This window comes from Mustela nivalis (genome assembly GCF_964662115.1).
Source record: "Mustela nivalis genome assembly, contig: HAP1_SCAFFOLD_2794, whole genome shotgun sequence".
Lineage (NCBI taxonomy): Eukaryota > Metazoa > Chordata > Mammalia > Carnivora > Mustelidae > Mustela > Mustela nivalis.
In genome coordinates, this window is record NW_028133871.1 from 1 (window position 1) to 15,745 (window position 15,745).

Genomic DNA, 15,745 nt, shown 5'->3' on the forward strand with positions numbered 1-15,745 from the left:
GACTTATTTATTATTAATTGTCATTCTTTATCTCTAGTGACAGTTTTTTTGTGTCAGAGTCTACTTTGTCTGATATAGTATAGTCACTCCAGCTCTCCTTTGAATATTGTTTGTATGGTTCATTTTTTCCCCATCCTTTTACCTTCAATCTATGTGTGTCGTTGATTCTGAAGTATGTCTTTTATAGATAGAATATAGTTAGGTCATGTTATTTTTATCCATTCAAAAGAGCAACCTCTGCCTTTTGATTGGAATGTTTAGTCAATTTACATTTATAAGTAATATAATTACTGATAGGTAGAATTTATGTTTACCATTTTACTGTTTTCTTATGTTATATCTTTTTTTAAGATTTTATTTATTGGGGCACCTGGGTAGCTCAGTCGTTAGGCATCTGCCTTTGGCTCAGCTCATGACCTTGTCAGGCTCCCTGCTCTGCTGAAAGCCTGCTTCTCCCTCTTCCACTTGCCCTGCTTGTGTTCCCTCTCTCGCTGCCTCTCTCTTTGTCAAATAAATAAATAGAATCTTTAAGAAAAAGATTCTATTTATTTATGTATCTATTATGTTTCTGTTTATGTCAAATAAATAAATAGAATCTTTCTCTTAAAGATTCTATTTATTTATTTGACAAAGAGAGAGGGAACACAATTAGGCAGAGTGGCAGGCAGAGGGAAAGGGAGAAGCAGGCTCCCCACCGAGCAGAGAGCCTAACTCCGGGCTTGATCCCAGGATCCTGAGTTCATGACCTGAGCCGAGGGCAGACATTTAACTGACTGAGCCACCCAGGTGCCCCGTCTACATGTCTTATCTTTTTATTTTTCTATTCCTCTCCATACTGTCTTCTTGGTAGATATTTTTCTAGTGTACCATTTTCATTCTCCTGTCATTTGTGTTTTGTTTTTTGTTTTTTTCTTAGTGGTCTCCTGGGGATTACAGTTAATATCTTTATAGCAATCTAGTTCAGATTAATGCAACTTCATTTAAATAGTTTACAAAAGGGGTGCCTGGATGTCTTAGTGGGTTGAACATCTGCCTTCGGCTCAGGTCATGATCTCAGGGTCCTGGGATCGAGCCCTGCATCGGGCTCTCTGTTCAGCAGGGAGCCTGCTTCCCCCTCTCTCTCTTCCTGCTTCTCTGCCTACTTGTGCTCTCTCTCTATCAAATAAATAAATAAAATCTTTAAAAAAAATAGTTTACAAAAACTTGACTTTTATGTAGCTCCTTTTCCTCCCCCTACCTTTATGCTGTTGTTATCACACATACACCTTATACATAAACATTATAAACCTGCAGCACAGCTTTGTAATTACCACAGTTGTCTTTTAAATCAGATAGGAGAAAGAATTTACAAACAGAAAACACATTTATATTGTTTTTTAGTTATGTGTGTTACCTTTGTCAAAGTGTTATTTATTTCTTTATGTGAATCTAAGTTACTATCTGGTGTCCTCTCATTTCAGCCTGAAGGATTCCTTTTAATATTTATTGTACAGCAGGTTTGATAGTGACTGGTTCTCTCTCCAGCTGTTTATCTGGAAATGTCTTAATTTCTCCTTTGTTTTTGAAGATTAGTTTTCTTGGATATGAATTCTAGTTTGAAAATCTTTCTTTCATTACCTCGAATATGCCATTTCAATCATTTGTTACTGTTTGTTTTTTAGTTATGTGTGTTACCTTTGTCAAAGTGTTATTTATTTCTTTATGTGAATCTAAGTTACTATCTGGTGTCCTCTCATTTCAGCCTGAAGGATTCCTTTTAATATTTATTGTACAGCAGGTTTGATAGTGACTGGTTCTCTCTCCAGCTGTTTATCTCCTTTGTTTTTGAAGATTAGTTTTCTTGGATATGAATTCTAGTTTGAAAGTCTTTCTTTCATTACCTCGAATATGCCATTCCAATCATTTGTTACTCTTTGTTGCTTTCAAGATTCTCTCTTTGTCTTTGACTATCAGTAGTTTGATTATGAGGTGCCTAAGTGTAGATCTCTTTGATATTATCCTTTTGGAGTTTGTTAATCTTCTGGGATGTATAGATGCATGTTTTTCTTTAACTTTGAGAAGTTTTCTGGTATTATTTCTTTGAATACTTTTTTTCCCTCTTTTTTTTTTTCGACCTTCTGAGACTCTCATTATGCATATATGAGTATACTTAAAATGTGCCAAAGTACTCTGCGATTCTGTTTATTGATTGATTTTTTTGGTGGGAGACCAGATAACCTCAAGTGATCATTGATTCTTCTCTCAGCTCAAATGCTGTTGAGCCCTCTAGTGAATTTTTCATGTCAGCTATTTGCTTTTTAACTCCAGAATTCTATTTGGGGGGTGTGTGTGTATGTGTGTGTGTGAGAGAGAGAGAGAGAGACAGACAGACAGACTGACAGAAAGAGATTGTGTGTGGATGTGTGTGTATAAAATTTCTATCCCTTCATCAACATTTGGTAAGACATCATTCTCATACTTCCCTTTTAGTTCTTTAGTCCATGGTTTTCTTCAGTTCTTTAAACATTTTTATGAACTGATTTAAAATCTTTGTGTAGTATAATGTCTAGGCTTCCTCGGGAATAGTTTTTCTTGACTGCTTTTTATGTGTGTGTATATATGGGTTATAATTCTTGTTTCATTGCATGTCTTGCAATTTTTGGTGAAAAGTGGACATTTTAAAGTATTATAATGTGGCAGCTCTGAAAACCAGGCCACTCTCCCACCAGAGTTTGTATTGTTATTTATTTGGTGACTTTCCCAAATTAATTCTGTAAAATCTGTATTCTTTATTATGGGTGGCTATAAGAAATCTCTGTTCTAAAACTATTCTATTTTTCTGTCCCTCTGTCCCACATTCAATCATTTGGCAAGGTCTGTCAGTTTTAATTGCATAGTTTTTTTTTTAATTCCCTCTTTTTGTTCTCATGGCGTTACTCTAGCTCAGGCCCCATTTATTTCTTACCCTGATTACTGTAGAAACACCTAAACTGAACAACTCATTTCTAGCTCACCATCTTTCAGATTTAAACTACCCCACTACCAGTTTTATTTTTAAATTGGCTTAATCATTATCTTTTCCCTAACCAAGTAAAATTTTTCCAGAAAGATTCAAGGCTTTTGGTTGGAGAAGACATGTACATGTTTGCAAACTAGGAATAATCTTGTGGCAAAAGAGTGACTGCTGAAAGGAAAGTATGGAGAGTGACTTATGGCATAAAGTCCAGAGGAAGAGGGAGAGAATTAGTCCAGAATATGTGACATGGGAATCGGGGAGTGCTTTATCCTCTGAGACATTATTGAAGGTGGTAGGGATGGAGAGAGTGCAGATGATAGAAGAAGGCAGATGAGAGAGAGCGTGAAGTATTTTCTTTCTCTTTTTCAGAGTTCATCTGTTCAGAGTAAGAGGGTGTGATCTGGGAGTCTGAGCGAAAGTAAAGTTTTACAACAGTAAGGGTAAGAAATTTAAAAGATTTTTCAGTTAAGAAGTGTAAAATTAGGGGCACCTGGGTGCTGCAGTTGGTTTGGCATCTGACTCTTGGTTTCAGCTCAGGTCCCTATCTCAGGGTTGTGAGATCAAGCCCCATGCTGGGCTCTGCACTGAGTGTGGAGTCTGCTTGAGATTCTTCCTTTTCCTGGCCTTTCCACTCATGCTCTGTCTCTCTTTGTCTCTCTCAAATAAATAGTAAATCTTAAAAAAAAAGAAAGAAAGAAAGAAAGAAAAGAAATGTAAAGTTACTGTTAAGAGCCTAGTCTTAAGAAACATTCTGAGGAACACTGTTACTTTGTCTTTGGAGTTCTTAGTGACACTGGTGTTTACTGAAGAAACCAACTTAAATCCTCTTTGAAGATGTCTGCTTAAAGTTAATCCTTGTTGTGGGCGGGGACTGGGGAGTGGTTGCCTGGCTGGCTCAGTTGGTTAAGCATATGACTTTTGATTTCAGCTCAGGTTGTGATCTCAGGGTTGTGAGATCAAGCCCGGCATTGGGCTCCATCCTGCTTGGGATTCTGTCTCTCCCTCTCCCCCTCCTCCTCTGCCCCCTCTCTCTCTCTTCAAAGGAGGAAAAAAAGGCTAATTGTACACTAGGTGTATTTCTGATACATTTTTTTTTTTAAAGATTTTATTTATTTACTTGAGAGAGAGACAGTGAGAGAGAGCATGAACGAGGAGAAGGTCAGAGAGAGAAGCAGACTCCCCATGGAGCTGGGAGTCCGATGCGGGACTCGATCCCGGGACTCCAGGATCATGACCTGAGCCGAAGGCAGTCGTCCAACCAACTGAGCCACCCAGGCGTCCCTCTGATACATTTTTTACAAACTTTTCTATCACATGCCAGACAGATGGGCTAATAATAATAATAATTGTATTTTTTAAAAATATATTTTCTTGGGACACCTGGGTGGCTCAGTTGGTAAAGCAGCTGCCTTCAGCTCAGGTCATGATCCTAGCGTACTGGGATCGAGTCCCACATCGGGCTCTTTGCTCAGCAGGGAGCCTGCTTCTCCCTCTGCCTCTGCCTGCCTGTGCTCGCTCTCTTCCCCTCTCTCTCTCTGATAAATAAATAAAAATTTTTAAAAAAATATATATATATTTTCTTACTTATTAATCAGTAACAAGCATTTGTTTCCTTTTTATTTTTTATTTCTTTTTTTTTAAGAATTTTTTTAAAAGATTTTATTTATTTATTTGACAGGCAGAGATCACAAGTAGGCAGAGAGGCAGGCAAAGAGAGAGGAAAGGAAGCCGACTCCCAGCTGATTAGAGAGCCCGACATGGGACTGGATTCCAGGACCCTGGGATCATGACCTGAGCTGAAGGCAGAGGCTTTAACCCACTGAGCCACCCAGGTGCCCCTTTATTTTTTATTTCTTTTTAATTTTTATTATGTTATGTTAGTCATCATTATTTTTTGATGTAGTGTTCCTCGATTCATTGTTTGCATATAACACGCAGCACTCCATGCAATATGTGCCCTCCTTAATACCCATCACCAGGCTCACCATCCCCCACCCCCCTCCCCTCTGAAACCCTCAGATTGTTTCCCAGAGTCCATAGTCTCTCATGGTTCATCTCCCCCTCTGATTTGCCCCCTTTCATTTCTCCCTTCCTTTTCCTAATGTCCTCCATGCTATTCCTTATGTTCCACATATAAGTGAAACCATATGACAGTTGTCTTTTCTCTGCTTGACTTATTTCACTTAGCATAATCCCCTCCAGTTCCATCCATGTCGATGCAAATGGTGGGTATTCATCCTTTCTGATGGCTGAGTAATACTCCATCGTATATATGGATCATGTCTTCTTTATCCATTCGTCTGTTGAAGGGCATCTCATCTCCTTCCACAGTTCAGCTGTTGTGGACATTGCTGCTATGAGCATTGGGGTACATGTGCCCCTTCTTTTCACTACATCTGTATCTTTGGGGTAAACACCCAGTAGTGCAGTTGCTGGGTGATAAGGTAGCTCTATTTTTTAACTTTTTCAGAAAACCTCCATACTGTTTTCCAAAGTGGCTGTACCAGCTGGCATTTCCACCAACAGTGTAAGAGGGTTCCTCTTTCTCCACATCCTCTCCAACATTTGTTGTTTCCTGCCTTGTTAATTTTGGCCATTCTAATTGGCATAGGGTGGTATCTCAGCATGGTTTGATTTGCATTTCCCTGATGGCTAATGATGAACATTTTTCATGTGTCTGTTAGCCATTTGTAAATTTTCTTTGGAGATGTATCTGTTCATGTCTTCTGCCCATTTTTATTTTTTATTTTCAGCATAACAGTATTCCTTGTTTTTGCACCACACCCAGTGCTCCATGCAATCCGTGCCCTCTCTAATACCCACCACCTGGTTCCCCCAACCTCCCCTGCCGCTTCAAACCCCTCAGATTGTTTTTCAGAGTCCATAGTCTCTCATGGTTCACCTCCCCTTCCAGTTTCCCCCAACTCCCTTCTCCTCTCTAATTCCCCTTGTCCTCCATGCTATTTGTTATGCTCCACAAATAAGTGAAACCATATGATAATTGACTCTCTCTGCTTGACTTATTTCACTCAGCATAATCTCTTCCAGTCCTGTCCATGTTGCTACAAAAGTTGGGTATTCATCCTTTCTGATGAAGGCATAATACTCCATAGTGTATATGGACCACATCTTCCTTATCCATTCGTCCGTTCAAGGGCATCTTGGTTCTTTCCACAGTTTGGTGACCATGGCCATTGCTGCTATAAACATTGGGGTACAGATGGCCCTTCTTTTCACTACATCTGTATCTTTGGGGTAAATACCCAGTAGTGCAATTGCAGGGTCATAGGGAAGCTCTATTTTGAATTTCTTGAGGAATCTCCACACTGTTTTCCAAAGTGGCTGCACCAACTTGCATTTCCACCAACAGTGTAAGAGGGTTCCCCTTTCTCCACATCCGCTCCAACACATGTTGTTTCCTGTCTTGCTAATTTTGGCCATTCTAAGTGGTCTAAGGTGATATCTCAGTGTGGTTTTAATTTGAATTTCCCTGATGGCTAGTGATGATGAACATTTTTTCATGTGTCTGATAGCCATTTGTATGTCTTGATTGGAGAAGTGTCTGTTCATATCTTCTGCCCATTTTTTGAAGTGATTATTTGTTTTTTGGGTGTTGAGTTTGAGAAGTTCTTTATAAATCTTGGATACCAACCCCTTATCTGTAATGTCATTTGCAAATATCTTCTCCCATTCTGTGGTTTGCCTCTTGGTTTTGTTGATTGTTTCCTTTGCTGTGCAGAAGCTTTTTCTCTTGATGAAGTCCCAAAAGCTCATTTTTGCTTAAGTTGCTATGACTGATGTCAGAGAAGTTACTGCCTATGTTCTCCTCTAGGAGGAGATGAATTCCTGTCTCACACTGAGGTTTTTCATCTATTTAGAGTTTATCTTTGTGTATGGTGTAAGAGAATGGTCAAGTTTAATTCTTCTATATATAGCTGTCCGATTTTCCCAGCACCATTTATTGAAGAGACTGTCTTTTTTCCATTGGATATTTTGTCCTGCTTTGTCAAAGATTCGTTGACAATAGAGTTGAGTGTCCATATCTGGGCTCTCTGTTCTGTTCCATTGATCAGTGTGTCTGTTTTTGTGCCAGTACCAGGCTGTCTTGGTGATCACAGGTTTGTAATATAGCTTGAAATCAGGCAACCTGATGTCCCAGCTTTGTTATTCTTTCTCAACATTTCCTTGGTGATTTTGGTTCTTTTCTGGTTCCATACAAATTTTATGGTTGTTTCAGCTCTTTGAAAAATGCCATTGGTATTTTTATCGGGATGACATTGAAAGTGTATATTGCTCTGGGCAGCATAGACCTTTTAACAATGTTTATTCTTCCAATCCATGAGCCTGGAATGTTTTTCCATCTTTTTGTGTCTTCATCAGTTTCTTTCATAAGTGTCTGTAGTTTCAAGAGTATAGATCCTTGGGGTGCCTGGGTGGCTCAGTGGGTTAAAGCCTCTGCCTTCAGCTCAGGTCATGATCCAGGGTCCTGGGATCAAGCCCCACATCGGGCTCTCTGCTCAGCAGGGAGCCTGCTTCCTCCTCTCTCTCTGCCTGCCTCTCTGCCTACTTCCGATTTCTGTTTGCCAAATGAATAAATAAAAATATATAAAAAAAAAAAGAGTATAGATCCTTTACCTCTTTGGTTAGGTTTATTCCAAGGTATCTAATGGGGATTCGATTCCCTAATTTCTCTTTCTACAGTTACATTGTTAGTATATGGGAAAGCAACTTATTTCTGTGCATTGATTTTGTATCCTGGCACATTACTGAATTGTATGAGTTCTAGTAATTTGGGCATGGAGTATTTTGGGTTTTCCATATAAAGTATTATGTCATCTGCAAAGAGAGAGACTTTGACTTCTTTGTCAATTTGAATACCTTTTATTTTTCCGTTGTTGTCTGATTGCTGATGCTAGGACTTCTAGTACTATGTTGAACAATAGTGGCAAGAGTGGGCATCCTCGTTGTGTTCCTGATCTTAAGGGGAAAGCTCTCAGCTTTTCCCCATTGAGAATGGTATTCACTGTGGGCTTTTCATAGATGGTTTTTATGAATTTGAGGAATGTTCCCTCTATCCCTACACTCTGAAGAGTTTTAATCAGGAAAAGATGGTATATTTTGTCAAATGCTTTTTCTACATCCATTGAGAGGATCATATAGTTCTCATCTCTTCTCTGATTAATGTGTTCTATCACACTGATTGATTTGCAAATAGTGAACCACGCTTGCATCCCCGGAATAAATCCCACCTGATTGTGATGGATAATCATTTTAATGTACTGTTGGATCCTATTGGCTAGGATCTTATTGAGAATTTTGGCATCCATATTCATCAGGAATAGTGGTCTGTAATTATCCTTTTTGTTGGGGTCTTTTCCTGGTTTGGGGATCAAGGTAATGTTGTCTTCATAGAACAAGTTTGGAAGTTTTCCTTCTGTTTCTGTTTTTTGAAACAGCTCCAGGAGAATAGGTATTATTTCTTCTTTGAATGTTTGGTAGAATTTCCCAGGGAATCTATCAGGCCCTGGACTTTTGTTTTTTGGGAGGTTTTTGATCACTGCTTCAGTCTTGTTACTGGTTATTGTTATGAAGGTTGTCAGTTTCTTCCTGTTTCAGTCTTGGTAGTTTATAGGTTTCCATTTCTTCCAGGTTGCTTAATTTATTGGCATATGGTTGTTGATAATAATTTTTAATAATTGTTTCTATTTGTTGGTTTAGTCATGATCTCTCCCCTTTCATTTATAATTTTATTAATTTGGGTCCTTTCTTTTTTCTTTGGTAAGTCTGGCCAGTGGTTTATCAGTCTTATTCATTTTTTCAAAGAACCAGCTTCTAGTTTTGTTGATCTGCTCTACTGTATTTCTGGTTTCTAATTCATATTCTCTAATCTTAATTATTTCTCTTCTCTTATTTGGCTTCAGCTTAATTTATTGTTCTTTCCAGTTCTTTACGGTATAAACTTAGCTTGTGTATTTGGGATTTTTTTCTTTCTTTCTTTCTTTCTTTTTTTTTTTTTTTTTTTTTTTTGAGTGAGGCTTGGATGGCTCTGTATTTCCCCCTTAGGACACTTTTTCAGTATCCCTTAGGTTTTGGACTGATGTATTTTCATTCTCATTGGTTTCCATGAATTGTTTAAGTTCCTCTTTAATTTCTTGGTTGACCCAAACATTCTTCAGCAAGATGGTCTTTAGCTTCCAAGTGTTTGAATTCCTTCCCAGTTCTTTCTTGTGATTGAATTCCAGTTTGAAAGCATTGTGTTCTGAGAATATGCAGGGAATAATCTCAGTCTTTTGGTATTGGTTGAGACCTGATTTGTGACCCATTATGTGGTCTATTCTGGAGAAAGTTCCATGTGCATTTAAGAAGAATGAGTATTCTGTTGTTTTAGGATGGAATGTTTTGTATATATACGAAGTCCATCTGGTTAGGTGTGTCATTCAAAGCTCTTGTTTCTTTGTTGATCTTCTGTTTAGATGATTGCTTAGATAATCTGTCTGCTGCTGAGAGTGGAGCCTTGAGGCCTCCTACTATTAAGGTATTGTTATCAATGTGTTTGTTTATTTTGGTTAACAGTTGACTTACATAGTTGTCTGCTCCATGTTGGGGGCATAGATATTTACAATTGTTAGATCTTTTGGGGTAGATCCATTAAGAATGATACAGTATCCTTCTGTATCTCTTACTACAGGTTTTTAAAAAAAATATTTACTTATTTTAAAGATTTTTATTTATTTATTTGACAGAAAGAGACATAAGAGAGGGAATACAAGCAGGGGGAGTGGGAGAGGGAGAAACAGGCTTCCTGCTGAGCAGGGAGCCCAAGGCGGGGTTCTGTCCCAGGACCCTGGGATAGTGACCTGAGCCAAAGGCAGATGCTTAACTGACTTAGCCATCCAGGCACTTGAAGATCTTATTTATTGAGAGACAGCACACATGTGCATACGCAAGCTAGGGGAGGGATAGAAGGTGAGGGAGATAATTTAAAGTAGACTCCATGCTGAGTGCAGAGCCCAACACAGGGCTCAGTCTCAAGACTGAGACCATGCCCTGAGCCAAAATCAAGAGTCAGACACTTAAACAACTGAACTACTCAGGGGCCCCTAGTTAATTGTCTTTCTAGATGCCTTCCAATTGTTTCTCTTTTCTTCCCTTGCTTCCTTCCACTGTATTTCATTAATTATTTTTGTAGTGATATGCTTTGATTCCTTTCTCATCTTTTGTGTATCTTCTGTAGGTATTTTCTTTGTCGTAATCCTGGGGATTACATAAATCATCTTATACTTACAACAGTCTACCTAAAACTAATAATAACTTAACTACATTTATAAAAGCACTCTTTCTTTACATCTCCCTCCACATTCTGTGTCTTGATATCAATTACATTTTTTCTGTTTTATGCCCAATTAATATAGTTTTGTAGTTACGGTGATATTTTATGTTTTCATCTTTTATATTATGTACCAGAATTAAAAGTGAATTACACATCCCCATTACAGTATTACAGGATTCTGTATTCATCTATATATTTACCTTTCCAGAGAGTTTTATATTTTTGTGTTTTTATTTTGCTGTCTCACATCCTTTTGTTTTAAGTCGAGGGACTCCCTTTAGTATTTTCTTTCTTTTTGTTTTGTTTTTTTGTTTTTAATTTTATGTATTTGTCAGAGAAAGAGTGAGAGAGGACAAGCAGGGTGAGCAAGAGGCAGAGGGAGAAGCAGGCTCCCTGTTGAGCAAGAAGCCCAATGCAGGACTTGATCCCACTGGGAACATGACCTGAGCCGAAGGCAGATGCTTAACTGGTTGAGCCACCCAGGCATCCCTCCCTTTAGTATTTCCTTTAAAAACAAAACAAAACAAAAACTATTTGAGAGATCACAAGGAGGGAGTAGCAGAAGAAGGAGAGAGACTCCCAAGCAGACTCTGCACTAAGCGTGGAGCCCAATGCAGAGCTTGGTCTCACAACCTTGAGATCATGACCTGAACCAAAAACAAGAGTCAGACCTTTCCAGGAGCCCCTCCTTTAAGAATTTCTTATAAGGCAGATCTAGTGGTGATGAATTTCCTTTTCTTTTATTTATCTGGGAAGGTTTTTCTTATTCCTATTTTTTTGAAGCAGAGTTTTGTCAGATATAGTATTCTTAGTTGACAATTGTTTTCTTTCAGTGCTTTGAATATATCTTTCCACACCCTTCTGGCCTGCAAGACTTCTGTTAAGAAATCTGTTGAGGGGTGCCTGGGTGGCTCAGTGGTTAAGCCGCTGCCTTCGGCTCAGGTCATGATCTCAGGGTCCTGGGATCGAGTCCCGCATCGGGCTCTCTGCTCAGCAGGGAGCCTGTTTCCTCCCCTCTCTCTCTCTCTGCCTGCCTCTCTGCCTACTTGTGATTTCTCTCTGTCAAATAAATAAATAAAATCTTTAAAAAAAAAAACAAAAACGAAATCTGTTGATACTCCTATAGGAGCTTTTTTGTTCATGATTTTCATCTTGCTGCATTCAAGATATTTTCCTTGCCTTCGACTTTGGATAGTTTGATTATGTTGTTTTGTGGACCTCTTTGTGTTCATCTTTGTTGGAGTCCTTTGAGCTCATAAATATGGATGTATATTTCCTCCTTCAGATTTGGGAAATTTCCAGCCATTGCTTCTTGAAATAAACTCTACCCCACTCCCCCTTTCCTCCTTCTGGGACTCCCATAATGCATATATTACCCTGCTTGTTGGTGTTCTATAAGTCCCGTAGGGTTTTTTTGTTTTGTTTTTTAATTCTTTTCCCCTTTCAATTAAAAAAAAAAAAAGTCCCTTTGACTCAGTTTCAAGTGATCTATCTTCAGATTCACTGGTTTTTTCTTCTACATGATCATGTCTACTGTTAAACTCCGCTAGTGAATTTTTTATTTCAGTTATTCTTTTGCTCCAGAATTTTATAGTTTGTATTTCTTTGTTAATGTTCTCATTTTGTTTATTACCTTTGTGATTTAATTTAGTTATCTGTGTCCTCTTGTAACTCATTGAGTTCTTTAAGACTTATTTCAAATTCTTTGTCAGGTAACTAATAGATCTCCATTTCATTAGGGTTGGCTTCTGGAGACTTATTTTTTTCCTCTGTTTAAGCCAAACTTCCCTGTTTCTTTGTATGTCGTGTAAATTTTTTTGCTAGGATTTGAGCATTTGAGAAAAATAGCCACCTCTTCTAGTCTTTATGGACTGGTTTTACACAGGAAAAGAACTTCACCAATCATCCCAGGTAGAGACTCTAGAGGCTTACAAACCTTTCTGGGGATGCATCTTCTTTGAGCTTGTGCATGTAATTTCACAATTACAGAGGTTTGCTGTTTTCTTTTTCGTTTCTTTTTCAAGGAATTCCTAGCTTTCTCTGGTGTCTCTGTGGTACTGCAGGTTCTCTATTGCTGCAACAAGCCACTGAATTCTTCTTTGTCTTCAGTAGTTCCCAGGCATCCAGAGTATGCCAGATCCCTGTCAGCATTCTAAGGCAGGACAGAAATGGGTCCCACAAACAAACCCTCAAAAGCCAGAATGTTGATCATATGTGCCACTCATCCCTTTCCCTTCCAGAGAAGAAACTACAAATGGGGTGTTTTGTCCTTATTGCACGAGGTTGTGCTGGCTTGGAGTAGGGGCTGTCAGTGAAATGTATTGGCTTTTTCTTACCTACTTCACTGCAGCTGTTCTTGGCTTTGTGCTTGCCTGGGGTACTGTCACTTTTTAACTAGTCTCTGGAGTTCTCAGAAGGGCTTTCTGGACCATAGATTATTTTAAGTCATTGTCTCTGTGGGGGAATAAGATTTGGGGCTTCCTATTCCACCATCTTGCTGACATCACTCCAGATCTTTAAAGTTTTTTGAGTTGCGTGATCTTTGGTAATCTGATGAAAACTGAAACTTCCCTCTAGGAAAAAAATACATATAAAAAATACAAACTTTGGTAGAGTTGTATGTATACTCATGATTATCATTTTAAAATCTTGATATAGTCCATATGCTGAGTGTTAACACAGCAGGCATGTGTTACTTTAGTCCTGCACATTCCAAAGAAAGGACTGGCCCTTGATCATCTCCTGGAATATAATCTCTGAGGTTCTGAAATATCCTACCTAATAAGAGTGTTTTTGTGTACCTGAAGCCTTGGTCACATTGTATCAGTCTGACCAGCTAGATCATGGTAACAGTGTCACTTATGGTGAACGCTTGCTTCTGTACACCACTGAGACCCTAGGTCAAGGTATATCTGTTTGATCTATGTGGGGCTGGATACTGTTAGGTAAGGTTAAGTAAAGAATGCCTGTGTGACTGACTCCCAATAAAAATTCTGGACACCAGGGCTTAGGTGAACTACCCTGATTGGTAACACTTTGCATGTGTTGTCACACTTCATTGTTGGGAGAATTAAGAGCTGTTTATGAGACTGGCAAAGTACAGCTGGAAGCTTGCCCCTCATTTCTCCTGAACTTGGCCCTATGTGCCTTTTCCCTTTGTTGATTCTAATCTGTATCCTTTCACTCTAATAAATCATAACCATGAATGTAACAGCTTTTTCTGAGTTCAGCATGTCCTTCTCATGCATTATTAAAACTGAGAGTGATCTTGGGGAAGATTTAATTCAGCTAGCCAATCTATCATACTCACTGCTACAATAAGGCCATGTATCTCTCAGTATGTAGCAAGTTCATTCAACACATATTTAAGGGATACCTATCATTTGTTAAAGGCAAGGAAGTACAAAAACTTACAGATAAGTAAGATCATGCCTTGGGCTTAAACCTTATCATAGCTCTTCCAGCCTTCTAAATCTGTGGTAGAAATCATTCACATAGGAGATATTCTTTTCTTTCTTATTGCTTCCAATTTACCTCACCCAACATATCATTCTATATCTTATCGTTTACATTCTGTATCAGGTTATACTTATAGGGAATACTTTTTTGTGATTTGTCTTAATGTTGAAATTATTTTAAAAATTAAATTTGTTGAAGTATGACATATATACAATAAAATTTATTCTCTATAAGCATGCAGTTCTGTGAGTTTTGACAAATGTTTACCACATCAAGATACTAAACATTTTCTTCACCCTAAAACGTTTCCTCATGTTCCTTTTCAGGAAAGTCTCTTCACCTTCCCCATCCCATGTTCCTGGTAACCACTGATCTGTTTTTTGTCCCTGTAATTTTGCCTTTTCCAAAATGTCATATAAATGGAATTATATGGTATGTATTCTCTTGTGTATGCCTTTTCTTTACCTACACAGTGCTTTTGTGATTGATCTGTACTGTTGCATGTATCAGTAATTTGTTCCTTTTTATTATGTAGTAATATTCCATTGTGTGGAGGTACCACAATTTGTTTTCCCATTCACCAGTTGTTGGACATTTGGATTGTTTCCAGTTTGGGTCTATTATATGAATTAAGCTGCTATTAACATTTGCATTCAGGTGTTTGTGTGGATATATGTTTTTGTTTCTTTTTAGTAAATACTTAAAAGCAGGATTGCTATGTCACATGGAATAAATATGTTTATAGGAAATTGCCTAATTGTTTTCCAGATGGCTTTGCATTTTGCATTTCCACTAAGGTATGAGATTTCCAGTTGTTACCCATCCTCACCATCATTTAGTATTGTCAGTCTTTTAAAATTTTAGCCATTTACTATGTGTGTTGTAGTAACTCATTGGGCTTTTAATTCTTATTTCCCTAATGACTGACAGTGCTGAGCACCTTATGCTTGCCATTTTCATATCTTCTCTGGTATAGTTTAAATTTTTAAATTGAGGGGCACCTGGTTGGCTCAGTGGGTTAAAGCCTCTGCCTTCAGCTCAGGTCATGTTCCCAGGGTCCTCGGATCACCCCCGCATCTGGCTCTCTGCTCAGCAGGGAGCCTGTTTCCTCCTCTCTCTCTGCCTACTTGTGATCTCTCTCTGTCAAATAAATAAAATCTTTAAAAAAATTTTTTAATTGAGTAATTTGTCTTCTTTTTATAGAATTAGGGGCATTCTTTATGATGTTCTAGATACAAGTCCTTATCTTTAATGTGTTGTGTTATTATTATTTTCCTGAAAGTATCTTTTGATGAATGCTCTCTAATTTTTAGAGATAATTTATCAAGTTGTGAATGGTCTGTGTTTTTGTCTACTAAGAAGACTTTGCCTAATACAGGTTCAGATCTTTTTCTCATTTTCTTCTAAATGTTTTATAGTTTTGAGCCCATGCTTTAACAGCTCTCAAACTTTTTGGCTAAGACCTCTTTATTCTGAAAAACGATTGAGCCAAAATATATCTGGACATACAAAGGATCTAGAATATTCAATAAATCTTAGATAAAGTAAAAAAGTTACTGATTTTCAAACAAAATTGGAGAACTTAAGACAGCATATTTCAAGATTTACTGTAAAGCTACAGGTTTGGAAAAGGGAGAGTCAAATACACTATTGGAACAGAATAGTATATAAATAGACCCACAGATGAATGTCTTCTTGATTTACATCAGAGGTGCCACTGTAATTACAGAGGGGAATGATGTTGGAATGATGGATGTATGTGGAGAAAAATGAAGCCTGACTCACAAACTAAACAACAAAGTTTCCTGTTTAAATATATCATAAATTAAATTTGAAAGCTAAAACAATCCAACTTCCAAATAAAGGCATAGAAGAATATTTTCCTGATATTGGGATAGGTAAAAAATGTTAATACAGTCACAAAATGAAACTAAACTAAAAAGGAAAATTGATATATTGGA

The 15,745-nt window shown here is 37.9% G+C and overlaps 1 long non-coding RNA gene across 1 annotated transcript; it reads left to right on the top strand.

Annotated features, from left to right (window-relative positions):
* The first annotated feature begins 4,670 nt into the window (after window positions 1–4,670).
* Window positions 4,671–14,533, top strand: LOC309858563. The gene is made up of 2 exons (XR_014308246.1): window positions 4,671–4,827; window positions 14,111–14,533. It is a non-coding gene; the product is annotated as an uncharacterized lncRNA (long non-coding RNA).
* Window positions 14,534–15,745: the final 1,212 nt, after the last annotated feature.